General features: G+C 42.1%; 1 protein-coding gene across 5 annotated transcripts in view; it reads left to right on the top strand.

The window, feature by feature from the left end:
- Positions 1-200: 200 nt before the first annotated feature.
- Positions 201-8,046, top strand: part of PLEKHA1 (pleckstrin homology domain containing A1) — a 65,071-nt gene continuing 57,225 nt past the window's right edge. For all 5 annotated transcript variants that reach the window (XM_014594612.3, XM_059730060.1, XM_059730059.1 and 2 more), the window contains exon 1: positions 201-309. The gene's annotated coding sequence lies outside the window, so the exon portion shown is untranslated. The remainder of the gene's footprint in view (positions 310-8,046) is intronic.

Here is an 8,046-nt window from a genome sequence, read left to right as displayed (position 1 = left end):
GCACACACTGCTCCCTGCACAGCCTCATCCCCACCCAAGCACTACCAGTCCCAGCATGCCCCGCGCCAGCCCCCCCCCTCCCTCCGGACTACAGCTCCCAGCGTGCCTTGCGACTCGAGGCCTACTCAGCCTTTCAGCGCGCGGCGCCTGCGGGCTGGCGGCGCATGCGCACGGCTTGCAGTGTTTGTGTCGCTGCCGGGGAGACGAATAAAGTTTGTTTTTAAAAAGCGACAGAGGAGCGAGCCGGAGCCGGAGCCGGAGCCGCGAGCGCGCGGGGGCGGCGGTGGGGCCGGCGCGGGCTGCGCTGCAGTGAGTACCGGGCCGCGGCGCGGGGGCCTCCGGGGCTGGCCTGGGTCACCTGCCCCTCTGCTCCCGGGCACGTGCCTCGGGCGGGCCCCACCGCCCTCCGGGGGGGCAGATTCCCCAAATGGAGGGGGGCAGGTTGTAGCCATGTGGGTCTGGGGCGTGGGCGGGCCAGGCTCTTGGGGGAAATCCCATCGCTTCTATGAGACCGACTGTCCCCCCTCTGGGGCGTGCATCGCATTTCGACGTCGCAGGCGCCGAGCCCTTGGCAGTGGCACATACGCATCTCTTGGTCCTTCCCAAAAGCGGGGCGCTGAGGGGTGCCCCCGCGTGAGCTGTGCCGGGGTGCTAGGTCGGGGTTGGCGGGCTCGGTCCCCGTTGGTTGGGGAGGGTTTGGATAGGGAGGGAGCGGGGGGTTGGGCGTAACGGTGTTTCTCCACCTGTGAGCTGGGACCCGAAAGTGGGTCGCAAGAATATATGAAAGGGTTGCGGACACATTTTGCAAGTCAAACTTTACAAGAAGATGCGAAAGGGTTGTGGATAAACTTTAAGAAGTCAAACTTCACAAGAATATATGTGAACTTTAAGAAGTCAAACTTTACAAGAATATATGAAAGGGTTGTGGACAAACTTTAAAAAACTTTGAAACCTCAAAACTTTTAAGGTGAAAAAGGTGGGGAACTGGGTTTTCCTTTGCAGGCTGGCGAGGGGTGCTTGGGGCTCCCCGCGCCCTTACTCCTCTCCCTCACCACACGCGCTGGAGGCCTGGGGGTGGGAGGCACGTTTCTAACGATGTTTAGCAATGGGTCCTGGTACAAAAAAGGTTGAGAGCCACTGGGCTAGAAGATGTCTGGAGCTCCCTCCCAGCCCGGCGTCTCTGGTTTTACGATTGAATTGAAAGGGGTGGTTCTGCTGAGGTCGAGGTAGTGGTAGAGAAAAGCTGTGGTTGTCACTTGTTTTATACATGAAGTTGTTCTTAATCGTTGTGGTTAGTATAAAGCCATTTATTTAACAGATGCTTTTCAGTTCCAAGTGAGCTGGGGGCTTCAGGAGTTACTGGCTTTATTAGGTTTTGACAACAGTATTGTGAGGATGACTCTGTTGCTTATCCAAACCTACACTTGAGAGGAGAACTACTCATGTTGGCAACTTTTGATTATTTAGAGAAGTGGTTCCCAACCTTTTTAGACAGTGGACCAGCAGACTGGAACTGGCCAACTGCGGACCAGCATACTGCAGACCAAAAGTGACCGGCATACTGCGGACTGGCAGCCAATCCTCTTTTATACTTGGTATATCTCGGACTTCGTATAAAAAAGGGTTGGCTGCCGGCCCTAAGTGTGCCAGTCCTAAGACTTCTGGACTTTCGGTCCGGCAGCCAACCCTTTGCACCCCAGTACCGGGCCGTAGCCCGGGGGGTTGGGAACCTCTGGTTTAGAGCTTTACAGGTGTGAGTCCTTTATGAAAATGTAGCCATTTCCAATAGCCTTTGCTTGCCTTAGAATAATTTTTAATTTATCAGACGGTAGATAGATATAACTTTTTTTAACCGATTTAAAATGGGAGGGGAATGTGCTGCTCCAGAACCCACCTCATCTGTTAGTCCCCATGGTCTGTAGCAATAAAAGTTACAACTCAGATGCTGTATCTTTCATTTTAAATAAAATGGTGTCAAAGTTGCAATAGTTCTGTTGCATATGAAGACCTACAGGACCATACATGTGTAATGGTAACAATTTATGTGTCCAGTTGTTATATTTTTCTATAGATTGACAGAGCTCACCTTAAACGTCTTTTTAATTGGAGAGAGACATTTCTGTTCTTTCTCTCGTTCTCCTCATAATGAAGTATGTTATGTTAGAAAACAGTCAGATTTGTACATACAGATTTGGCCACACAGGTGACAGGAATATGTTTGTACCATTAAGTCACAAAACATGAAACTGCTGGATTTATCTCCTTCCCTTTTATAGGCTTAAGCTGTGCTTTACCGTGATGAAGCACAAAGCTTCAAATCATTGTAGGACTAAAGATAAAATTGGTCTTAGGTGCTTTTCTTAAACTACCACACAACACCTAAGATATTCTACAGCAGTTACGAGTTGAAAGCTTATTACTGTGTTTCTCAGTTGATTTTCCCTACTTCATAACATCCCCTACCCCTGCTCCATTGTTTTGAAATGTTTTTAACTGTCTCTAGAGAAAATGTTAAACAAGGTTTAGGGATTTTTCTTTCAACTCTACCACTGTTCTTATGAGTCTGTCACACAGGGCAAATTCTAAGGAAATATTCCTAAAATCTAGTTATTTTAAAAGAACGGACTTCAAAATAGCTGTAGGTGCTCATTCCACCTGCTTCTGTGTATGTGTGCCAATTCTTATGGCTCTGCAACCAAACCATTTCCAGTTTTTGGAAACATCTTGCTCCCCTGTTGAGAGAGATTCATGTACCATGAAAAAACTGACTTGGAATATACAAGTATGTGAAATGCTTGTCAGAGTCCTAAAATTGGAAAATATAAACTTTTTCTTAAACTCCTCCAGTGTTATATCACTGTACCAATACTAGTTTAAAAATGGACAGTGACTAACAACCAAAAAAAGGTATATACTTCTTAGCAGCATCTAGGTGTGTGAGCAATTTGCTTGGGGGAAGAGTCCTCTGAGAAACAGATTGAGATCATGCACTGAGTCTTCACTTTGTGCAGTTACTATACCATGTCTATCAGTATTGAACTAACGGTTGACCTGGCATTAGGAGGTTGTGTGGGATTAAGCAAAACTGTTTATGGACCACTTGTAATTCACTTGCAGTTGTTGAAGATTGCTGTATTGTTTTGCAAGCATAGGGATGTTTGAATAAGGAAATTTTTTACTCGGTGACATCATTTGTGAAGAATAATTGTACTATTAAAACGTTGTTTCCTGTTATAAATTAGGATTTTATTCTGTTGCAGTTGTGGTGTTATCTCCAGTTCACAATTATCAGCATAAATTCTGTGAAGAAGGGGAAGTTACAAATTAATAAGACCTAATGGTATGTAGGTGGGTATGTAGCAGTGGATTAACAAGTATATCTGATGCCATAGATAAAAATGTTTAACATGGGGAAAAAATTGCTGCTTTATCAAATAAAGGCATTTTGGATGACAAATAAGCTTTATTGTAGGTTTTTCTTTGTGTAATAAAAGGAAAGTTTTGATGTCCCTATCAAGCCATGGGGGGGGAAAGTTTGATAGGGAGTGTTTTTGTTTGTTTGTTTTTCTTTTTAACTGCCAGGCTTAACAATTAATTGGAGAAATAGAGATTGAAAAGAAGATGGAAAATTATGTGGGAAATGCTCAAGTAAAGGGTAAAGGCTATGGTTTCCCTTAGTTCAAAAGGAAAGCCTATATCAACCAGAATAATAAAGGGGGGGGGGGGGGGGACGGGGACAGGGCAGGTTTTTATAGATTGCTCATATAACAAAGATTCATGCAAATTTAGGACATTGCCTAAACATGCAGAAGGTTATTACATATGTGAAGTTTGGCAATAACCAGTAGTAGAGGCATATTGAAATTTGACACCTAAATGTATATATTCTAAACATTCCATGGATATCTCTAAAGCATTATTGCATGTTGTTGGAGCCTTGGTTTGCAAAACTTATAATGTATGAAATAGTAAACACAATTTCTTCAAAATAAAACAAAGTAGGAGCTTTTCGAAAGGTCAGTAAATCTTAAAACAAGGAAACTTTTCAAACAGGGAGACTTCTGAGCCTGTGGAAGTGTGTACTCTTTCTGATTCCAACAGTCTGTCAAAATAATGCTCTGATTGTCAGTGTTTGACTTTAATAGTGGCTTGTGATACAAGACAGTGTGTCTTTTCTGTAAAACTGTTTGTATGATGAATAATTAGCATAATATTAAAAAAAAAAAAGGTTTCAGCAGATTTGGAGCCAAATAATTACTTGTACTTAGATATTTTACAGATGCATGAGAATACACAGCATAATTCAGGCTCTTTAGTGCCATGGATATAGTAGTTCAGATGTGTCCCAGTTAAGATATGATTATTGTACAAAATGGAGTAAATAGTTAAAATGTAGTTATTTGGTTCCAAGGATGCTAACAGTATTCTGTACTTTAATGTGCATATGTGGGCTTTTTTGTTGCATTAATTTCTGACATAGCATCTCTGGAAATAGATGTGGGTATCATTCCTTTCAAAATTGGCAGAATTTAGTTTTAAAATATATCAGATTCCTAGTGACAGCTGTAGAATTCTAAAATGTTCATGTTATAATTGTAAACTTTAAAAGTTTATTTCATATGTAAACTGAAGTGCTGAGTAAACATTTCTGTATGTTTCTTCATCAAATTAGTTTTTATAAGTGATGCCCTTTTTTTGTTTGTTTTGGAAAGAACTGCTACAAGAGGAATAGGAAAGGGGATACTTCAAACAATTTTTCTGAGTTTTAGACAGATCTCTAAAATTAGGGCCTTGAAGAACTTAAAAAAAATATTTTATAGACTTAAGAAACTCTTGATATATGGTGAAAACTACCTGTTTCTGTAAATGTTTAAATAGTAACTGATATACTGCTCTATTTTACAAGTTAGACCTTCCTGTTAGTGCAAGGTAAAGCAACAGGACCTTTATTACTTTTAAAGTAAGGAAATTTGGTTCATTGTCTTAACACTAAGCACTGTTTTCTTCCTCAAGGGAGTTGCAGAAGCACCTTGAACATGTAGGTGTTCTCTAGTCATGGAGAGAGTATGGATTTAAGCTGTATAATGCGGCCCTTTTTAAAAGATGTTATTTGACATGGGAATTCCCAGCCAGGTGTTCATTTATGGTGTTTAACGATTTAAGCAGTTTTCAGGGTGGAAGTAAACTTGATTGAAAAAAAAACTGGAATAGTTTGAGAGTTTACATGGAGAACAAAGGTGATTCAGTGATTTCATTTGCTAGTCTGGAACTGGGAGAATATGGCAGAGCACTGATGATTAATTCATCAATTTTGAGATGATCAAATGGTGATGGGAGCAATATAAGCACACTGAATTGTGAGAGGGAGCTGCAGGCCATACAGACTGAGAGGTAAGGGACACTGCACAGGTGCCGTTACAGTTGGTGGGACAGCGGAGCGGGGAAAAGCACAAGAGCTGGAGGGAGGGTGGTGGTGATCGGGAAAGAGTTGAATGAAGATTCAAACGATAGGGAAAAAGAAAGCACCAAATGTCAACTTTTTGATCCTCTGTAGTAGAATTGCCATTCTCTTCTAAAAAAAAGTGATGGGGTGTATATGTAATCTTTTAGAAATGTTCACATCCACTTCTGAGTACGTGGGGAATAGTCTAAATTTTTCAGGTAGCTGAAGTAATAAAGCATCTAAAATATTTTGGACTCGTTCAAAAATAGTGCTATGTGAATGTAAAGAAGTATTGCTTTTAACATGCACTAAAAGCATGGTCTAGGGACTTTACAAATCACTTTGAGAATCAATAATTCATTCTTTTGACTGAACTGAAATTTAAGTTGCATTTGATTACCAAATATACACATACTTTGCTGCCAAGCCACTGATTCTCAACCAGAGGTGGCCTGGGGTGCCTTGAGATCCTTTCAAGGGTGCTGTAGGGTGCCACACAATGTTAGTACTGTTCAGTATGCAAACCTGATTCACAAGATTAACCCAGAGATTTCAAATAGGAACATGTGGCCATGTCTACATGAGACGCTGACTGTGCAGAAACAGAAGTTAACGGTTTGCTGAACAGCTTTTAGGTGATGCTGACTGTGCAGTAGCTCGTTACTACTGAGCAGTAGCATCGCATCAGGCTTTGTGCTACACAAAACTACTGCACAGTAGTAATGAACTTCTGCATCTCCTGCTGTGGTCTTTCTCAACTCTTTGCATCAGGAAAATAGATTTAACAGATTTCATAGACGTTAGGGCTGGAAGGGACCTCGGAAGATCATCGAGTCCAGCCCCCTGCCCAAAGGGCAGGAAGTCAGTTGGGGTCATAGGATCCCAGCAAGATAAGCACCCAATTTTTTTCTTGAAGAAGTTCAGTGTAGGTGCTTGAACCACCTCCAGTGGCAGGCTATTCCAGACCTTGGGGTCTCAGACGGACAGTAAAGAAGTTCTTCCTTATGTCCAGCCTGAAACGGTCTTGCTGTAGTTTATAACGGTTCAACCTCGTCATCCCTTGGGGCGCTCTGGTGAACAAATATTCCCCCAGATACTGGTGGGTCACCCCTGGTAAACTTGTAGGTGGCCATCAGATCACCCCTGGGCCTGCGCTTTTCTAGGCTAAAGAGCCCCATAGCTCTCAGCCTGTCATTGTAAGGTCTGTTTTCCTGACCTCTGATCATGCGCATGGCTGTTCTCTGGACTCTCTCAAGCTTCTCCACATCCTTTTTGAATTGTGCAGCCCAAAACTGGATGCAGTACGCCAGCTAAAATAATACAGCAATTCTTATGTAGTCAAAAAACAAATGAAGATTTGAAAGCTGGCATTTTTTTTGTGAGGTGGCTTGAGTCTAAAAAGTTTGAGAATCATTGGCCTGGGCTGGCCATGCCTATGTAGGATAGGTTTCAAATACCCACACTGTATGCTTAAGTCTTCAAGAAAATGTGATAGTAACTTGTCTTAAGATTTCAGATAAGTGACAAAATGTTCCAGCATTATATGCTAAACTGTTACTTGTCATATTTGTTCTAGGAATGAACAATGATGATTTAAAGTATAGTTTTAAGGATAGTTGGGTGCATTGCTTAGCAGTTCTATGAGATTTACAGTAAACTGAATTTTCTCTCTGCTTCCAATTGATACATTAATTTTTTTTTTTTTTTTTTATCCAGTGTAAATCTAACCTTTGCCTTTCAATACTGCATTTTGTAGCACCATCCCAGATTGTAATAGGGACATGTATGAGCTGTTATGTTTGTTAAACAATGCTTCTACTTATTGGCCTGTGAGGTCTCCTTTGAATAGGACCAAAAAAATTTACCCTACTTGTTCTTTTAGGACTTTTTCAAGCTAATTCAATTTAAACACGGATCACTTTGCCGTCATAGTCTGTTTACACCTTGTAATAGACTATGTATTTATCTAATCAGTGCGGTATCAGACTAGTCTAGGGGAGCTCAGCGTTTTAGAGTGGTGGGCTGGGTGACTGTCTGCACTGCGGGCCACCACTCCCATCTGGTAGGAGAGAGAAAGATGGGAGGGGTGGCTGCCAATGTCAGAAGGAGGGATTGTTGGGAGAGAGGAAGAGTGGCATGGATTAGGCCAGGGAAGGGCACATGCCAGATGGAGCTGTTTGCTGCTGAGCCCCCGTGCTGGGGCCAGGTCTGGCCTGTGGGCTGTCGGTTGAGCACCACTGGACTAAACAAAATATATGTATTATCTTCTGAGTGTTTCTGTCTTTTTACTTTACACAAAATGTTGCTTTTCTCATTGACACCTAAGAGAAGGAAATTGACTTGTGAATTTATGGGAGGTGAAAACAAGAGTGAAGCTGAAAACATGTTCACAAGAGTGTAGTTTGAAAATATGGTTTTGATTTAAGGGAAGTGGGATACCTTTTCTCCAGCATGTTAAAAAGGGACTGGCATATGCTAATTAAGTGTGGACTGATCCAAATAACATGAGGGAGCCAGTCCTGTTTATTACTCACCCAAGACTTAAAGCTGTATTAATGCAGGTTCTGTTTGTTTCTCAGTGCTTTGGTATTTGAGGGTATCTG

This window comes from Alligator mississippiensis, chromosome 6, assembly GCF_030867095.1.
Source record: "Alligator mississippiensis isolate rAllMis1 chromosome 6, rAllMis1, whole genome shotgun sequence".
NCBI lineage: Eukaryota > Metazoa > Chordata > Crocodylia > Alligatoridae > Alligator > Alligator mississippiensis.
This window is presented reverse-complemented; position numbering and strand designations above follow the sequence as displayed.